Below are 19,606 nucleotides of genomic sequence, written 5' to 3'. Positions count from 1 at the left end.
CGACGAAAACCGCGGGCTTGTTTAAATCAAAGTCATCGACATCGATAAGTCCTGACTTGCCTATCTATCAATCCACCTACGTAGATTCTTCAAAGAATGATAAAAAAAATAGAAAAAAGAAAGAGAGAGAGAGAGAGAGAGAGATAGATAGATAGATAGAGGAAGAGAGGGACAGAGAGAGAGAGAAAAGCTCCTTCGACGTCTAGACTCTTGTATTCGAACGAAAGTTTCCGTAACCGGCGCGAAGTGATGGATCACGGTGCTTCAAAGTATCATAATGCGTAAGCCGAGGGTCTGTAAAAAGCTTTTCGTTCGAAGAAAAGCCATATACAGAGGGAACTTTTTGACGAACTAAGGGTACTCCCTTCTGAAGGGAATACGAATGAATTTTTTTTACATGACAATGATAGACACGATTAATGTCATTTATTAATTTTCCCCTTTAATTTTTCTATACCAGCAAGTTAATTTTTACGTTTGAGTTTGTCGAAATGAAAATATAAAAATATATATAAAAGTGCAATAGAAAAACACGAAGGTATTAGTTTCTTCGTTCGACGATATAGAAATATCTAATTCCGAATAAACGTCTCTCTGCTCAGATCGACGATGTTTCGAGATTTCTTACTTCTATTGCTCCCAGTAAATTGCTTCTTATTCAGAAAGAAAGAAGGAGAGAGAGAGAGAGAGAGAGAGACGCTATGAAATAGTTTCTATGATTCTCTTGTGTAGGCCTCTCGCAGCTCGTGAAATCCTATCAATGATATCGTTTCAAAGGAATAAGGTCGACATTTCAAAATCGATATGCGAAGGACAATCGTACGCTGCTTGGATGTTAGCGAGAGATAATTCGAAGATTGCTTGAAATCGATACGATTGAAGCAAGGACATTGCTTTTTAGGGGATAATTTATTTTTTTCTTGATCCTGTTATTTATTTTTTTTATCTTTTTCTTTTTTTTATCCCTTTTCGATGAAATCCTAACGACAAAGACGATCATACGATTGAGCTTTTCTCAAATTTCTTCATTTGTTCATGTCGAATAGAACGAAACGTTCGTATAAACGTCTCACGTATGATCCAAGTTTCTAGGATGATTCAAAACATTCCTAGGCTAGTATTTTTACGATCTGTTATAAACAAAATTAATCTCAAACGTCTCTAGAAAAAAGAATCGATTTTTAAAATCATTTTGAAACTTTTCATTCACTTTGTACAACGAAAAAAATTTTTGCGAAATTGGTTCTATTATACCGATAACATTTGAATATTTAAACAAATAGAGGATAATTTTCCCTTTAAAATGGTTTTTGTTTCATGTCTCTACGACTTTCCGTTGCGAAGATATCGTCATCGAAATATTTCCATTCATAATTTGCGTTCGTAGTACTACGTAGTAGTAGTAGTAAAAAAAATTTACGCATGGAGTAGCCTTGCGTAAATTCCTGGAATTTATATAGGTCACTAGGCCAATGCCCATATATGGAAAATTATCTAGGTCAGTGTGTCAACGTAAATGCTTTTTATTTAAGTGGGAATATCTCCGAAACTAATAGTCGTAGAGACTCGAAACAAAAACCGTTTTAAAGGGAATTTTTTTATTTATTTTATCATCCCATCGGTAACAATTAATAAACAATTGTTTATAAACAATTTTTATAAACAATTTTTATAAACAATTTCTCTCGTCGAAAAAAATTTTTAGTAGACAAAATCAAAGATTTATTTCTTCTATCTTTGATGATATAAAAAACAGTCCAAAAGTTTATATACAGGGTGCGTCACTACTTATTGTTAAATGAAATAACTTTTTAATCTTTGCCTTTGAGATAAAATCTTTTACATCGAATCGATAATACGTTACTTCGCCTTGTTAAACAATATAAATAAAACATTTAAAGCGTGATAAAATAACAATGATAATTTTATAAACAATTTCATAAACACAATATTTTGTACATAAGTGGTTACTGACTTATCTTGTATATTAAATCTTGCATACTTTATTGTGTTACAAATTAAACAATTATAAATTGTTTAAATAATAACAATAACAAAAACGAGCGTGCAAAAATATCAATTTCTAATTAACGTATGTGTTTACTTGTGATTTTAAAAATAATCTGGAAATTTTTGGCCCATCCTGTACCTCGTCACCGGGTATCGTCTCCTATTTGGTGCAAACATACTCTCTATAAACCTTAACGAACTATTGTAAGAAAATGTTGTGTTAGCGATCTTCGGGAAACGCCGAAACGAAGTCCACAAAAAAATTAACACACGAGCCAGCGAGAGCACCACCGACTAGAGATACATCCGCGTATTTGTTATCGCTCGAATGCTCAGCACGTAATACTGTTCTTGATAAACACGCTTTATTTCTCTTTTATCTGAAAAGTCCCTGTGAAAAACTCCAAAGAGAAATTTGTTGCATTAACGAAGAGAGGGATGTTATGTTTATATTTATCGATTGAACATTATTATTGCTATTATTATTATAATTATTATTATGCCTGTGTCATAATTATTAAATAATTAGTTAACGATAAATAATACCGTGCTTATGGGAAACATGTTAATTTATTATACCTATTCCCGTTTTTTAGAGAGATCGATGCTTTCAGCTTTTACACATCGTTTTATAATACCCATAGTACGTAGATTACCTTTATTATCGTAAATTTTGGTACAACCATGTTTGCCGATAACGAAAATGAGTTAATATTTTTTAAAATTTCGTCATAGAATATATAATCAGTTGGATGAATATCATTTGCTTTGCCGCATACTCGAGCCACCGATGAAATGTGATTTCGAGTTAAGTAATCAAAAATGCAAATGCATAAGCTTATATGCTCCAATCGAAATCAGCAACTGATTCGACGTTGAATACGTGTTCGTAGATAATGTAGACTAGCAATATGATCATCCATAAAAAGGAGATACGAAATTTCTATTCTAGCAAAGTTCTTCGTAAAGTTTCGTTTGAAAAATAGATGTCGAAGTATGAAAGAGCAATAATTCTTAAATGTATCAAATAGTGAGTGCACTTGTTGAGATTAGAATTTTTGTTCTCCACTCACCTATTATTATTTTTAAATTAAGTTATCGTTCGATCGATCGATCTTCTATTCATCGTATGATTCTTTCATGATCCACTCTTCCTCTCTCTCTTCTTCGTAATTACTACTTTGCACGTAGGAGATCTTTTTTCTCTTGTCTTTATCAAATTAAAGGATGGAATAATACGTTAGACCGATGTCACTCGATTAACGCTTTCGATTCGATTAGAGTACGAGCAAAGTGTGATGTGTAAATACATGTGTTCGTACTTACACGTATACCTTAACACGTAACTACGTTAGCACGTAGGAAGGTAGATACATGTGTAACAACCTTGGCATGATCTCGCGTCTCGCGGTTTTCGGCTCTCCCATCGACTTGCCTCTGCGGAGAAATCCCATAGTCGCGAGTTCCATTACATCCTAATTACCCCGCCGTAACACAATGGAACATTTTCGATTCTTCTTCGTTCTCCATTCAAGGCGACACAGTCATTGCCGTCCTTAGAAAAGGTAACGTGGATTTTCTTTCTCTCTCTCTCTTTCTCTAGGACGAGTACCTCGAACTCATGAAGATGGATAGATAGATACATAGATAGACAGAAAGGGAAAAAGAGAGAGAAAAGAAAGTACGGACGAGGTTATTAAAAACGTTCTGAAAGTCTCGTTCGGGTGCGAGCCGATAAGACAATAGGCTGACGGTGCCTGCCGATTGTTACTCCTCGTCGCTCTCTCTCTCCCAGCCGACATTTTGAATCCCAGATCAACGTTGCTGTATGTTGAATGGCAGCTCCTTTTTTCTTCTCTCTCTCTCTCTCTCTCTCTCTCTCTCTCTCTCTCTCTCTCTGTTTGAGGCAACTGCATCAGAAGGCGACGGTACGTTGCTCTCCAGGATGCTCATTAGGCATCGCCTCGAGCTCTTTCTCGGCATCGCTTCGTCCTTCTTTTCCTCTCTTCCCTTTTTTCCTTCCTCCTACTTTCCGTTTTTCCCTCGTTTTTTTCGCTTTTTCTCTTCTTTTTTTTTTGCCTGATACCATCCCACTTCCTTTCTATTTCTCTCTCTCTCTCTCTCTCTCTTTTTCTCGTTTTCTTTCTCAGTCTATCTTTCGCGCACGTTTTTTCTATGCGTCTCATAATTGTATACGTAGATACGTCCTCGCATTCCACGATCGTGTGCGTTTGTTTAAGAATAGAGTGCAATGTTACGGTTGCCTCTTTTTTTTTTATTCTTTCTTTCTTTCTATCTATCCATCTATCTTGTTCTCTCTTATTGGGTATTAATTAGAGAATCATTACCAGCCCGGTATTCCCTCGACAATTACACGTCGATCGAATTAGCTGTACGCCGCGCTTGTTCCATGACGTAGTTTGCGTTGTTATCGAAGAAAAAATATACGCGGACGATAATAGACTGAAAAGGGAAAATATTGGGAGCAAATAAAAAAAAGAATGAAGAATTAAAAACACCTAGAGTAAACCTGTTGTTCTATACAGCACGAATTTGTTTTACGTATCGTTGAAGACGTAAAAAAAGTCTATATTAAGAAGAATGTTACAGATAGGAAACATTAAACATGAACCGATCATTAATTTTCTATGGATAAAAGAGAGATCAGAAAAAGTGAAGTAAGAATTTTAATAAAGTGAAAAAAGAACAAACCTAAAGATATATAAAAGCATGATTTAAAAGTTACATGTCATTATGAATGATTAAAGATAATGAGACAAGATAAGTTCGACATTTCGAATACTATTGATTAACTAACTATGATTGATCGCGCGAGAGAGAGCGAGAGAGAAAGAGAGAGAGAAAGAGAAAAAAGAGAGAGAAAAAAGAGAAAGAGAAAGAGAAAGAGAGAAGGTAGCTCGTTTAAGGAGAACAAAAGGAAACCAGACGAATAGGACAAACAGTGAAAGATAAAGGGAGGAAGATCGATGGGGAAAAAGCTCAGGTACCTAATTCTATTTCCGCGTTTCTTATCGACCGATCTGATGTTCGTAAGAAATAGAAGAAAGAGAGAGAAACGATAAAACAGACGAATAAGAATAAGAAGAAAAGAAGAAGAAGAAGAAGAAGAAGAAGAAGAAGAAAAGGGCTTTCTCGAGTCAGTCGGATTCTAGTCTCGTTTTTAAATCTCTTTCGCGAATGCGTTTTCCAAGAAAATCCGTGCGCGTCTTGAGAGAAGCTGGAAGAAGAAGAAAAGGGGAAGGATGAGGTGGAAAGAGGTGGAGGAGAATAAGAAGGAGGAAAAGGAGAATAAGGAGAAGGAGGAACAGATGCCATGCCTTTTCTTGAGGAAGAAGAGGGTGGCATCGGGCATAAAATTATGTCGACGTTCTTATCCCACTCGCGGGAAATTCGGTCCAAGTTTAAATGCAAATCTCTGTAGAGAGATAGATGGATAGATAGATAGATAGATAGATAGAGAGAGAGAGAGAGAGAGAGAGAGAGAGAGACGCAACTTCCATGTGTCGCGCATACCTCCAAAGTTTGATGAACGATACACGACAAACCAAGAGTGACGGCAATTTCGATGAAACCACAACTGAGTGAAGACCGAAAACGCGACGTGTGATTACAAGTTCGTTAAAAATAGTGATTTTATCTGTAGATTTATCATTCTTATTTCTTTATCGGGGATATGATTAAAGGGGTATTTAATAATCATATAAGAGAGATAAGCCTGACCTGAAATTATTAACCGTAAATTGAATAATAATATATATTCGGTCTATCTTTTAATACTTTTCATCTTGCGCGGTCAATTATGATTAAAATCGATTTTCGATTCATTTGTGGATTAAATAAGAAGTATTATTAAATTATTTGCTAATGCTTTAATATCGTCAAACTTTTATTATTCCATTTTAATCATTCACTTTGCGTTCGGAAATACTTATTAATCTTTCATAATAATCTATCACAATTTCTTTTTATCATAATAGTTTATATAATTCTGTAATCAAGACGGACCAAATAACAATAATAATATCCGTCGAACGATACAGCGACAAGGAATCGTTTGTTTACAAAGCCATGTATTTTGTCAACAGTCTCGTTTCTATAGTCGCTTTGGTCTTCCGTCCTATGCGTGATAACCGTATCACTTTGATAATCCGTTTTAACAACCATCCCTTCTCTCTGTCTCTCTCTCTCTCTCTCTCTCTCTCTCTCTCTCTCTCTAATTCCTTTCTTTCTTGTATTATAAAAACAAAAGTCAGCAAGGAGAGGATACAGTCTTTCTCGGTTCCTCTAGGATCACTATAATTTCTCTCAACTTTCCTTATAAATAATATCTATTATTAATACATTACAATTAATACACCAATTGCAAGAAATATCAAACGATAGAGATTCCTGAATATATTCTAAAATTCAACGAAAACTCGAGTGACTCGATTTTTAAGAAAATAGACAAAGAAGTTTACTGACGGATAAACGATAAAATCGTCGGTGAAAACGTCTCGCATGCCGGAGGCACTGATCATCGACGCGAAACGATAAAATTCCTCGAATGAATCGCGGTTTGACGAAGTACCCGACTATTTCTTCTCTCGCTATCGAAAAAAGCAAGTGAAATATATTTCTGAATAAGAACGATGCCCTTCAGTCTGACTAGAGTGTCCATGGACACGACACGACGACAAGGGGAGAAAGAAATCCTACTAACGAACATCCTGCCACGAAATCCGCGATAGTAATTCCAGAGAAGAGAGTCTCGTCACTCCGGGAAAACTCGTTTTCGAAACGACGATGGAGGCTTGAAAACTTCCCTTCGTCCTCCTCTTCTTTTCTCTTCTTGCTTCTTCTCTTCTTACTTCTACGAGAAGACCTAGTCTTCTTCTCCAGACGATTGCATTGGGCTTCATCTCATTTCTACATCCCCCCTCTCTACGCCTTCTTTCTCCCTCATTTTCCTCTTCTCGTTACGAGGACTCGTCTCCATTCAAAACAGCAAGTTTACTACTTATTAGCTCGATCGGATTTCATGAACGTGTATATACATACATATATATACTTGTTGTGTGTGCGTATATATATATATATATATATATATATATATATATATATATATGTATGTCGATGCTTTTAATATATTATGTCTTTCCTCTCTCTCTTTTTTATATTTTTTATGTATTATTTATAGTCGAATCGATAACTGATTGAGTTTAATTGTTAATAATTAATCAATGAAAGAAAACATTTATCTTCGCGTCTTAAAATGAATCGGAAATAGTATTCGTATATAGATATTATAAAAAATTGGATAGAAAGAATATTCATATTCTGAGAAAATTTGAATTTGAATGTTGAATAAATATTGACAATTTGATTAGATTTCGATCGAATGGTTCATCTGGAAAAGTTATTTGAATACAAAAGGTGCGTATCGAACAACCGCCGACGAGCCGATGCAATGCGTGATGCAACGGTACAATGCAGTTTAAGAATGCAATTTGCTAGGCGTTCGTATGACATCGATTTTCAAAATAGATCTTGGAAAACGATTCTATTCGAAAATACGATCTACCGAACAGGATGTTTCTCTGCTGACTGCAATGCAAGACTGTCTCATAAATACTCTCATTCATGCTTGTAGCTGCTCCGATAACAAGAGAGTTGTGCACTATTTTTATTCATCTCATGTTTCTTTCGCTCCAAATGCAAAAGGTTCGTTTGATCGACTTATTTTAAATACCTTACTTATTATCGAGTTTTCTATTTCAGTTAAACCTGTCTCGTTAAATTTGATTATTGGACGGAGTGTTGAAACGATGTATAAATTATAAAATATATATATATATATATATATATATATATCAATAACAATAAAATTAATTATCGAACATGTGAATAAGTATATCCATTTGACGTAATATATTAAATCGAATTCTCTTTTCTATGTTTTGATACTTTAAAATTTCATATTTATAAATATTACATTTTATATATATATGTATATATATATATATATATATATATATATATATATATATATATATATATTATAGCGCATATATGTATATACCTATACGTTAATGTATCATACTCACACACGATAAAAGATAAGAGTTTCTATACGACGAATATTGGAAAATCGATCCTATCGAATTATTTATTATTTCAGCCAATGATTCCTGTTATCCGATAATTTCCGGTCGTCGTTCACGAAATATTATTATTCAACCGGTCGAGGAGAAAGGGGAGTTACGATTCGACGAATTTCCAAATTTTCTCTCATCAATAATTTTCATGCAATTTGAATCGATTCCGGCGGATTTAGAAAATTCAATTTACGTTGAAACTTCGGCGAAATGGGAATGATCATAACGATGATGCTATTTTCGATTGAGAAAATTAATAGATTTACTTAATCGAATGATCGAAAGCAAAGAAAATATAAGGGATCGATGAGGTTTGAAATGTATGATCGTACCATGAAAATATTTATATCGTATTATATAATATTTTCATCGTTGGAATAAATGTGCATCTTGGAGAATTCAATGACGTCCTTTTCTCGTGGTTTCCGTTCCCTCATGGTATGGTATCTTCCTCGAATCACAGCTGACGTGCCAAGTACCGCAAAATTTTTCTTATCTTTTTTATTTCTTTTCTATTTTGCTCGTTGGCTCGGGCTAGCCAACGCTGGCAGTTTGTACGTTTTATTATTTACTGGACGGCTAGATAATAGTGTTGGGAAGGGTTTAAAACGCCTCGATGAATAAAGCAGTCCTTTCGATTTTCCTTCAGCTCTTCTATATCGTTTATAAATTATTTAACCTTGTTTCTCTAAAGTTCTTTCAACTCGATCAAATAAAATACGAAGTTTCACCCTACATTCGAAGTCGAGCGATCGATAGTACAAATATTATATACATATGTATATATATATATATATATATATATATATATATATATATACACATATTAATCGAGAGTAATTAAATATCTAAGTCGATGCTCGAAGTATCAATAACTGCATGTCGTTATGAAAAATTAATAACAAATCATTCTGATAACTTTGCGTGAATAATACGATCGCTATTCTTATACGTTTAAAAATGAATTCGACTTTAAGAATTAAAGGAACGTGTGTACTAATCGTATTAAGGTTAACGTTAAGATTATTCGATCGATGTTCTAAGAAAACATTAAGTAAAGATAGAGCTAAAATAAGAAAGAATAGTAAAAATAAGTACTTTGAATCCATTTTAGTGGTTTCTCGAGAGGAATAGGTATCGATGTAAGGGCCAAACACGTGTTTCCTAATCCTTTCGAGGAAGGCCAGCAAGCAAGCAAGCAAGCAAGCAAGCCAACCTCTCATCCTTTCCTGCAAGCTCCTTGGCTTCCTTCGGCAATCTGACTCGAGTTGGGGCGTCGAGAACTCGAGTCACAAGGTCTCCTCCTTCTTCTCTTAAGGGTAAGAGAGAGAGAGAGGAAGGAGAGCTAATCCGTGCCTCTCCGAAAGCTCTCTCCAACGTGCTTTTCAGGTTACTCGAGTTCTCGCGTGCAAACCAACACGTGTATGACGGAGTCCCTCTTGAGGTCGACGCTCTAAAACCATTATCGTTACGTTTCCGGACTTGAGTTTCACTACTGGGTGCGCGATTCATATACGAATTTTCCGAGCGAGAACTTTGAATTTTCCGAATAATTCGTAATACGAATTGAAACACTTGCGAGGAAAAAAAGAGGTAAAAGAAGGAATTAAATGAATACTTAAAACGTAATGCGTTTGTTTAATCTATCACCTACGAATGAATAATCTCTTTTTTCTTCGATCGTCTTGAAACGATGAGATGAGATATCTTCCTTTAAAAAAAAAGAAAAAAAAAAGAAATAAAAAAGAAAGAGTACCCAACCAAATTAAAACATTATATATCAAATGACAAAAAAAAGTACGTACCTCGACTTACGAACTTTGGAAAAAAATATAAAAAAAAAAAGAAAAGAAAGTATCGAAAAAATGATAATGTAATTTTGTTCTTTTTCAGGGACGATACCCTAACGACCCCTTCGGCATAAATACGCCTTCGTATAAAATCGATGAGAGGAGAAACGTCGACTATCCGTTTTCGTTTTGGACAATCTGCTGAGTTTTGTTAGAGGATGAGGATCGAGGAAACTGGTATAAGATCGAATCGAGCACACTTGGGGGTTGGGAGCTTTCGATCGACGTCATTTCGCGGAGGGTTAATCATAGGGCGGTAAGGAATTGATCTGGCTTGCGACCCGGTGCGAAAGTTGGACAGCCAGTTTCTAGTAGAGGGAAGTCAATCCGCCGGCTAACGAGGCCATCGAAGACATTGGAGCGCTTCGTGTACCTTTCGAGCTGGCCTTGGGAGCTCGATCCAAAGGTTTCCATCTTCTAGAAAGCACAGATTAGAGAAAAGGAAGAGAAGCTTCGATACCGAACGGCCAATGAATCCTTCGAGTTACCGTTGAGAAAACGTACCGTGAGAGGAAACATCCTGTCTCTCTCTGTCTCCCTCATCTTCCCCTTTTATCCTTGATTCGACCAACTCTTTTACCTTAATTTTGTTTTCCTTTTTTATTTTGTTCTTCTACCTTTCAATTAGATCAGTGTCGTTTCATGAACTAGAAAATCTTCTTCGAGGGTTCACTTCGTCCCTTAGGTAGAAGAGTACGCATCTTTAATTATGTATATTTCAAAGAACAATTACAAGGAGAAAGGAAATTTAAGTTAAAGGATGGCCGACGATTAATGTTAGATTAATGATGGCAATGAGAAAATAAAGCGTTGAGGAAAAAAGGTTATAGGAGTGAATGGTTAAGTACGAAGTAGTAGTATAGTCCGTTCTTTGGGATTAGAAAGTAAAGAAGAGAGATCGAGGTTAAAGGGAATGAGAATAAAACAAAGAGATCGTTGAGAGGAAGGAGGAAAAGAAAATAGTAAAAAGAGAGAAAGAGAGAACGATGGAGGGGAGAGAGGGATGATAGAGAAGGAGAGAAACACCGAATGGGTTGGATGGCTTGCCGCGTATCCACCAGCAAAGCCTCTTCGAGGGTTTATTATTATTTGTTAGACGACAGAATCCGTATGTGGACTGGCTCCCTCGAGGAAAAGCATCCCCTTTGATATCGAGTAATCCTCTAGGAAAAGGTACGGACACACATCAGAGATTCCTATAAGATATCTACCGCTGTCCTTCTCTATTCTACGTAACTACGGCCAGTGGAAAAAGAGCCTAAAGCTTTCTTTACGCCATACTCTGCTATTCTTTCTGTCTTTCTTCTTTTCTTTCTTTTTCTCTTTCTTTTTTTCTTTTTCTCTCTCTTTTTTTTTTTTTGTTATCACTCCATCTCTATCCCTGTTCCCTATTTCACCCTTTCCTCGATGTGATCGTTCGCTGCTGTAAAAAATATTAGCACGTTTATTGTTACGTCGATCATCGATTATCGATATATCGAGTTTTCATATTCGCGTGTTTCTTTTTTTCCTCATTGTTTGTAGTAACAACAAAGAGAAAAAGGGAGAGAGAAAGAGAGAGAAAGAGAGAATACAATTCGAATAACCTCAGGAAAACTGTATATCGTGGTATTATATGCATCCTGCTTCGCAAAAAAAGAATTGGGAAAACAACGAACAGAGTCAACCCTTTAATATGACATATTTATGTGTTCATACATTCGATATTCTCTGTCGAATATCGCGAGTATTTTTTGATCGACGGATAAACATGGATTTTATTTACTTTTTATCTGGATGTATATGTATATACTTATCTACGTTATATGCTTTTCTCTCTTCGTTATTTGTACTTACACACGTAGGTATGTATCTAACAAAAAAGCATTTCGTTTCTTCTATCTCTCTCTTTTTCTCTCTCTCTCTCTTCTTCTATTTTTTTTTTATTGTTTTATTGAGCGAGGTTCTTATCGCCGAGCGTTAAAATGTCGGCATCTGGTAGAAACGATAATCCTTCGTTGTTTCTCGTCATCTCGCACTACAGTGTCTCATTTTTGTCACCAGCGTAAAGAAATTACAAAGAAATATGAAATTTCTTTTCCGGAGAGAACGAGAGAAAGAGAAAGAGACAGATAAATAGAGAGAGAAGGAGAGAGAGAGAGAGAGAGAGAGAGACAAAGACAGAACAATGTACGCATGCTTCGGTGCTATCAAAGGATGTTATTTACGTTGAGAATCTTGTACGCTTGTATATTTCTTCTTTTTATCTTTTTTTATTGTTTCTCTGAGAATGTTTACTCCGAGAATTATTACTCCACGTTATGCCGAGTGGGTATGCGAGCTCTCTCGCATCCAGACAAGAGAGATAAGCGTAATCGTTCTCACGCGCGCATCTTTCCATCATAACTAACCCAAACGACTTCCTTCTTTTTCTTTTCTTTTCTTTTTTTTCTTTTTTTTTTTCTATATTCCTCTTTATTTTTCTATCTCAGACGACTAGTAAATGGTAGAGTCGTTATAAGAAAATGAAATCGATTGTAATAAAGCAAACGTTCTCGCTTGGAATATAAAAATTTATCAACTTATCATTTTTTTTTTTTTCGTCAAGAAAATAAAAAGAGATAGATACGACCTTCCGATATAAAGCTGCGAGAGAAAGAGAGAGAAAAAGATAAAAAGGAAAGAACCATAATGGAACGTCATCAAATGCTCGTTCAATTTCCATTATTCTTGCACATTGTTGGTGCTGCCTGATAAATGACATTCGATTATTAACAACGTTGTTAGAAAATAGTATGTCGTATCGATTAGTTACCAAGTTTAAATATTCGAGTGAGCGCTTTTACAAAATCGAAACAGGCCTGAATAAAATCTATCGTATTATTATCGGTTCGATCGTTAACTTTAATGATGTGAAATAATAATTGAAAACGTTATAGGGCGTGTCGGATTTGTATAAATGTACCTAACATTTTTTATCGTTAACAAAGAGTACTGCTATTTTTTTCTTTCCTTTTTTTTTTTTACTACCCATTTCTTTTTTCAAGTGGTTACAACGAAATTGCTATGGCGTTTCGATTTTCTCTCTCTCTCTCCCTCTCTCTTTCTCTCTCTCTTTAAATTTACAGGGATCTACGAGCGGTCGCGAAGCGTTTAATAAAATCGCCCGTGAGTTAGCAGAGTCCATTTAAGCCGAGACAACGAATTACCGGAAGGCCGGAGATAGTATTGACCGCAGGACGACAACGAAAGAGCGTTCGAGCTCGTTCGATCGGCCCTTTCAACACTATTTCTTTTTTTTTTGTTTTTATCCATAGAACTAAGGCCATTTACACAATGAAAACGCTCGGGTATCCGATGCTCTTACTCCGTTAAGGCATAACCATTGTTAATTAATGTGAAACACCGCTGTCAAAGTCGTTTCGATATTCTGATCTCTCGCTTTTCGACTTTCCATTTTCTTTCTTTCTTTCTTTTTTTTTATAACGCGAAAGTACAACGATCATATCATACGGAGATTATTGATTAAGCGATTTAACGATTGCTAGAGAGAAATACGTCAATCGTAAAATCACTCGTTCGGAAATGCAATGAATTCAAATGACATTGAAATTCTATCTTACGTCTCGTAATTAATACGATTAATATGTTTTTTGAATCGTTCAAACGATTGATTTTTTGTCGATAATTTTCTTCACGTAATTTTTATGTAATTATTGAATTTTGTTTCGCGAGGAAGCACCATTCGTATCACTTTTATTTCGTACAAATGAATTAACGAACAAATGAACGATCGAACGAACGAACGAACGAATGAACGAACGAATGAACGAACGAACGAACGGACTAAAGTTAAATCGCAATTTATCTGGAGCTAATTAACAAAAAATAATGAATGTGAACTCATCGTCGTTGTATCTCGCAGTATAAAAATTGGCCGACGAATTCTTATATACACCGTCAAAATTTCACTTAAACCACTTTCTATTCTCTTCTCTTTTTCTTTCTTTTTTTACGAACTCGTCGATAAATCAACCTTAAGCGAGCCCTTTGAATCGCTTTTTTCGAACGACCATTATCGGGCGAAAAAATGTGGAGAGAATTAAAAAAGCAAAGGATTATAAAAAGAAGAGCCGCAAGAAGGAGGAAAAGAATCAATGGATTTCATTGGAACAATGGATTCACGCGCTTCGAATCACAGTGATATCGTCGTTAGAAGAACGGAGAAGGGCTCGAAAAAAGGCGCGAAAATCGAATGATTACCTTTCCTCTTTTCATTGAGTGTTTGAAAGCTCCGTCGATATTCTTTCGTGGACGACTCCGATAAATATGACGAGGGAATCCGTAATTACGCCATTACACTTATAACCGAAATAAATCGAATGAATCTTCTCGATAATTTCGTTTAATCGAAATATCCTAAAAGCTTCGAGAAGTCTTTTGAAAAAATCGACGATTCAATCAAATTTATTAATATTCTTGGTCGGATCCAGCAAGTAATTTGTATGTTGCAATCGGCGCGAATAAAAAAAGGAAGAAATAAGAAAAAACAGATTTCCTTCTTCAAAAAAAGAAAAAAAAGATTTTTTAAATAAATCCAAGTTATCTTCTCACTTTTGAATTATTCTCGTCCTTTAAGATGGAATTCCAATAATAAAAAGAAGAAATGAAAAAGTCAGAGAGAAAGAGAGACAAAGTTTAAGTCGTAACGGCACTCAAATCGGGAAAAAAGCATGTCAGATACTTCGAGGCAAAGAAGAAGAAAAATGAAGGAACCGTAAGGTTAGAGGTAAGTCTTAAAAGCATGTGCGTTGAACATTCTTGAAAAAGTGCAAAAAGGAAAAGAGAAAAAAGAGGGAAGAAAAAAAAAGAAAATAAATTCGATTTCCCATCTTTGCCAGTAGACTCGAAAAATATCGGTGAAAATATATGAGACTACCGGAAGAGAAGAAGAATTCTCGTTGGCTCGTCGATCTCGGTATATTGGTGCTACGTCGAACAGCTCGGCTTTTCCTTTGCAAAATGAAACCCGTTTCCTTTGACCTGGCGTAACGTGTCTATACGATGATTTACGCAATTCGGATTTATCTTAATACCAAAACTACCAATTCCGTCCAAATGATTAGGGATTTTATATTTTACAATATTTTGCGATAAAATACAAACTCGTTATTTCATGACAAAAGTGTTAACAATATAAGTTTATATCGTATAATTTATTCTTGTAAAATATAATAGATCGAGGGTAATAAGAAAAAATTATTTTCTTTTTCACGAGTGCTCATAAAATTCGATTTATAAAAGAGATCGTAAAAGATAACAATGAGGAGAGTAGTTAAGCAAAAATTTCAGACAAATTCGGAAGAACATTCTGAATACGTCTGCTTGAACAAGCCACTCATCCTTCATACATATATATTATATTATATATGTAGTATATATATATATATATATATATATATATATATATATATATATATGAGATCGAACGATAGTAGTAGGTAAGAGGGATGTACGAATAACGTTGGATACATCTGGTCGACTAGTTGCAAAAGTACAATACATATATATGCATATATATGTATACAATATGTACTAGATATGTATGTGTGTGTCTATATATATATATATATATATATATATATATATATATATATATATATATATATATCGTTTTACTGGAAAATGTTCGTACTCCGACATTTATATTCTCGTATATTACCAGCACTTCACCCTCTCGTAGTCGCTTCCCTTCGTAGTATAAAATCTCCAACACCGTGGACTTCGTATAACGATCTTAATCGAGACTACGCGGACGGAAGTGCGGAGGTAACCTAGATTTCTCAGTAATTTACGACATGTTTCTAGCTACCCGACCTTTCTTTTACGATGGAACAGTAAAGTCAATGGATATTCTAAGATGCATATCGGATATTAGCATTATTTCAATTTATCGCGTGAAAATTTGATAGTTTATTAAACGAAATAATTTATAGGGAAAAATATACATATATATACATATTTATAAGCGAAAGGAAATTTTTAAATCGAAAACTTGTTCGTATTTTTGTAGAAAATAAAAGAATATTGTCGAAAGAGAACATTGAGAAAAAGGAAAGGGAAAGAGAGGCGATTCGAAAGATGGGGAAAGGGGAAATTTTTTCTCCGAAATTCGACGATAAAAGAAAGAGGGAAGGAGAGAGAGAGGGTAGAATGAGAAAAAGAACAATCGGACGAGAATGAGAATCGGGCGGGTAAAGAGGGAACAGAACGAGAGAGAAAATACTTACAAAAAAATAGAGCGAGTAATAGACAGTAATTGAGTGTAACGGCAAATAACCCGGGGAGAACTCGTACGGAACTTTTAATTCGGTCGTTAAGTCGAACGAAAACTACCGAGGTATGTGTATGTACGTGTGTGTGTGTGTGTATGTGTCTGAGAGAAACGTAGAAAACTCATACGCATACGTATACAGACGCATACATGCGTATAATAAAAGAATATCCCAACATGTCGTCGCGAGGTCTTTCCGAATGAATTAAATTTCTGCATTTTCCTTCTTGAATTCTTCGATCTCGAAGGAGAACTTCTCACGAATATTTTTAGCGCTTTTCAAATCGAATTTCAATCGACTCGATATACATTGAACGGAAGAAAAAAAAAACAATGTACATTCTACATTTTGTTTATTATTATATCGAAAAGTTTTCATTCGGTCATTAAATTCTACGAGCCTTATAGCATCGATCGAGAAGAAAAAAGTTATTAAATACATATGTATATGTTTTTTGATATTATGCGACCGATATGGCACAGAAATCGAATTGTTAAATCGACAATCGTATAATAGAGAAAAAGTTGTCAAAATCGTACGACTTAAACTTATATTTCCTATATAAAGTTATATTTCCTATTTGGTATCAATTTCTTTTTTATACAGTTGTAGCTTGACCTTTTTTATTTTTTTGTTTTTATTTATTTAGTTTTTTTTTTTTTGAAACAGATATTATCGTACATTGACAATTGTTTTCAAGAACGAATTAATGTTTATGCAATTTTTTCTCTCTATATTTCATTGCTTATTTATTGTATATATTTGTCATTAGTATCATAGAGCCATTTACATTTCGATGTAATTCTCCTTTGTTTACGTATACAGACAGAAAGGTTTCACGGAGCAATAGTAAATAATATGAATAATATCGAATATTCTAAGCGCATTAATGTGTTCTTTCTTGTATCGAATTCAATGACAATGAGTACTAAATTCATGAAAGAGAAAAAGGGGAACAGAGAGAGAGAGAAAGATCTGCAAACATATTTACGTAAATACTAGTATATTATTCGTAGGATACATACATACATACATACATACATACATATATATATATATATATATATATATATATATATATATATTTGCGAAAATATGCATGTACATTTGTATACATGTAGGTTCAGATATGTATGTATGTATGTACATCGGTATGTATATTTGCCGAATATGCAGACGCTCGTGATATTACAAGCTGGAGGAATCAAATTTCCGTTACTTCGATCCAGGGTTTGGCCTGATCCTATCACCTTACTGACATCTACAATACCGTAGTTTAGGTATCTACAGGGTGTTGCCTTTAAATTACTTCGTTTAGTATCCTTTTTTCTCTGCTTTACTACTTGAAACGGAAGAATATAAAATCATGACATTTTAAATGGAACAAAGGAGAATTTTTTTCGATTAAAAAAAAAAAATAAAGAAAACTTATTTTACATTTACGTTGCACTTCTCCTATTTTATTAGAAAAAGTATAATTATATGTCTCCATTCAAACGTCAATTTGTTTAAAGACATTTGCATTGAAATTCTTAATTACGTATACACCTGAAAGTTATATGACTCGACAGCTGGTTTACTTTTTTTTCTTTTGTCACTTACACCACGTGTTTATTAAAATTATAAATGAACAAAAATTTCAAAAGCTGTTTAGAATTTTATTTTACTCGTGAAAAACGTAATTTCGTTTTCTTCTTGTAGTAGTTAACGAGAGCCAGGCATTATTTTTTGGAAAATTCATCGACTTAAACTAATCCTTTTGACGTTTCTTTTTCTTTTTTAATCTTTTTTTTTTAATCATTAGTTATTCGTAAAGAGAAAATTAGTTAGAAACGTAGGGACAGTAAATATATGTTATCGATCTCTTTGCTGCAATATACTCATAAAAAAAAAAGAAAATAGCAATATTTTCGTGACTAAAAGTTAAAGACGTTAGTCGATCGGTTCAATTTTATAGTGTAAAATATGACGTCCGCGCTATTGGCTCGCATCAATCTGTCTTTTAATTATTTCCTTTGTTTTCTTTGAAAATTCATCGTCACGATAGAAAAATGTCTGCCATGAAAAACATATCGGATGACGTGTCAGAACAAAACGATAACGTACACACGAAAATTTTTATAAAGCAACGCACGCGGTCAGGTGAGTTTGGAAAATTGTTTTGTCATATGGAGAAAAATTTTTCATTATAGTATATATTGTGAAATAATAAAGAGAAGGAAAGGAAAAGGGATAACAAGAAATGAATTTATATGTATTGTATCGCGTGTATGTAAATTGAAAACGATTGAGATATTAACAGTTCCTTGTTGTAATGATTACAAAAAATGTGTATATATATATATATATATATATATATATATATATATATATATATATATATATATATGCGTAAATAGATCGAGAGAAACATTTACAGACCCGATTCACGTTTCTTTTTTATCTGACATAAGCATTTGCAGTTTGATAACATACGCATGTCATTTCTATGTTACAATGTTCCGTCAAGAGGAAAGTATTTAGAAAAAACAAGGGAATAATAATTAAAAATCGTAAAACGAATGCGTAGGTGACCTTAAAGAGAGAAAGTATAACACGAATAACGTGGAATTACGTAGAGAATATTCAAAGAATTGTTGAATGCAAAGGGGATAAAAAAAAAAAGAAAAGAAAGCGAATCGATAAAAATATAGAGATTGAAAGGTAAACAGCACTTGCGATGCTATTCGTAAATCGAGTTCCATGCATCGCAAAAGACACAATAGGACACCACGTATATAGGTATGTAGGTATATCTACGAATTCCGATAGTTTCTCTAGCGTAAACGTGACTGCCGGTACGTACAATCACGGATGCACGACCCGTCGCGATACTAGTTCCAAAGCTCACAGCTTTCTCTCACTCTCTTTCTCTTTGTACTGTCATACTCGCCCTTTCTCTTTCTCTCTCTCTCCCTCTCTCTTTGTGTCTCTTTCTCTCTCACTCCTCACTTTTTTACCCTTACCGATTTATCCTCCTTATCGCTAGAGAACACACGAAGAATTCTAACATTTGATACTTGACTCTTTCTTTGTGTTTATAAATCTCAAATTCGTAAAAAGTTTTCAACGATCCGGAGAAATCATTAGTCGTATAATTACGCAGCGACGTATCGTAATTGTTTTATTAATGATATAAAAAATCGTTGAAACTCGAATAATCGCTATAGACTTCGATCGGTCGCAATGACTCACTTATTGAAAATCGAATATTCGTTTTATCGAGACAACGTCG

At 34.4% G+C, this 19,606-nt stretch overlaps 1 protein-coding gene across 7 annotated transcripts in view; it reads right to left on the bottom strand.

Annotated features, from left to right (window-relative positions):
• Positions 1-19,606, bottom strand: part of LOC127071373 (lachesin-like) — a 104,364-nt gene that overhangs the window by 46,320 nt on the left and 38,438 nt on the right. The window lies entirely within an intron of this gene.

Source organism: Vespula vulgaris, chromosome 21 (genome assembly GCF_905475345.1).
Source record: "Vespula vulgaris chromosome 21, iyVesVulg1.1, whole genome shotgun sequence".
NCBI classification, from domain to species: Eukaryota; Metazoa; Arthropoda; class Insecta; order Hymenoptera; family Vespidae; genus Vespula; species Vespula vulgaris.
Note: the sequence above shows the minus strand (reverse complement) of the source record. Positions and strands in the feature narration are given on the sequence as shown.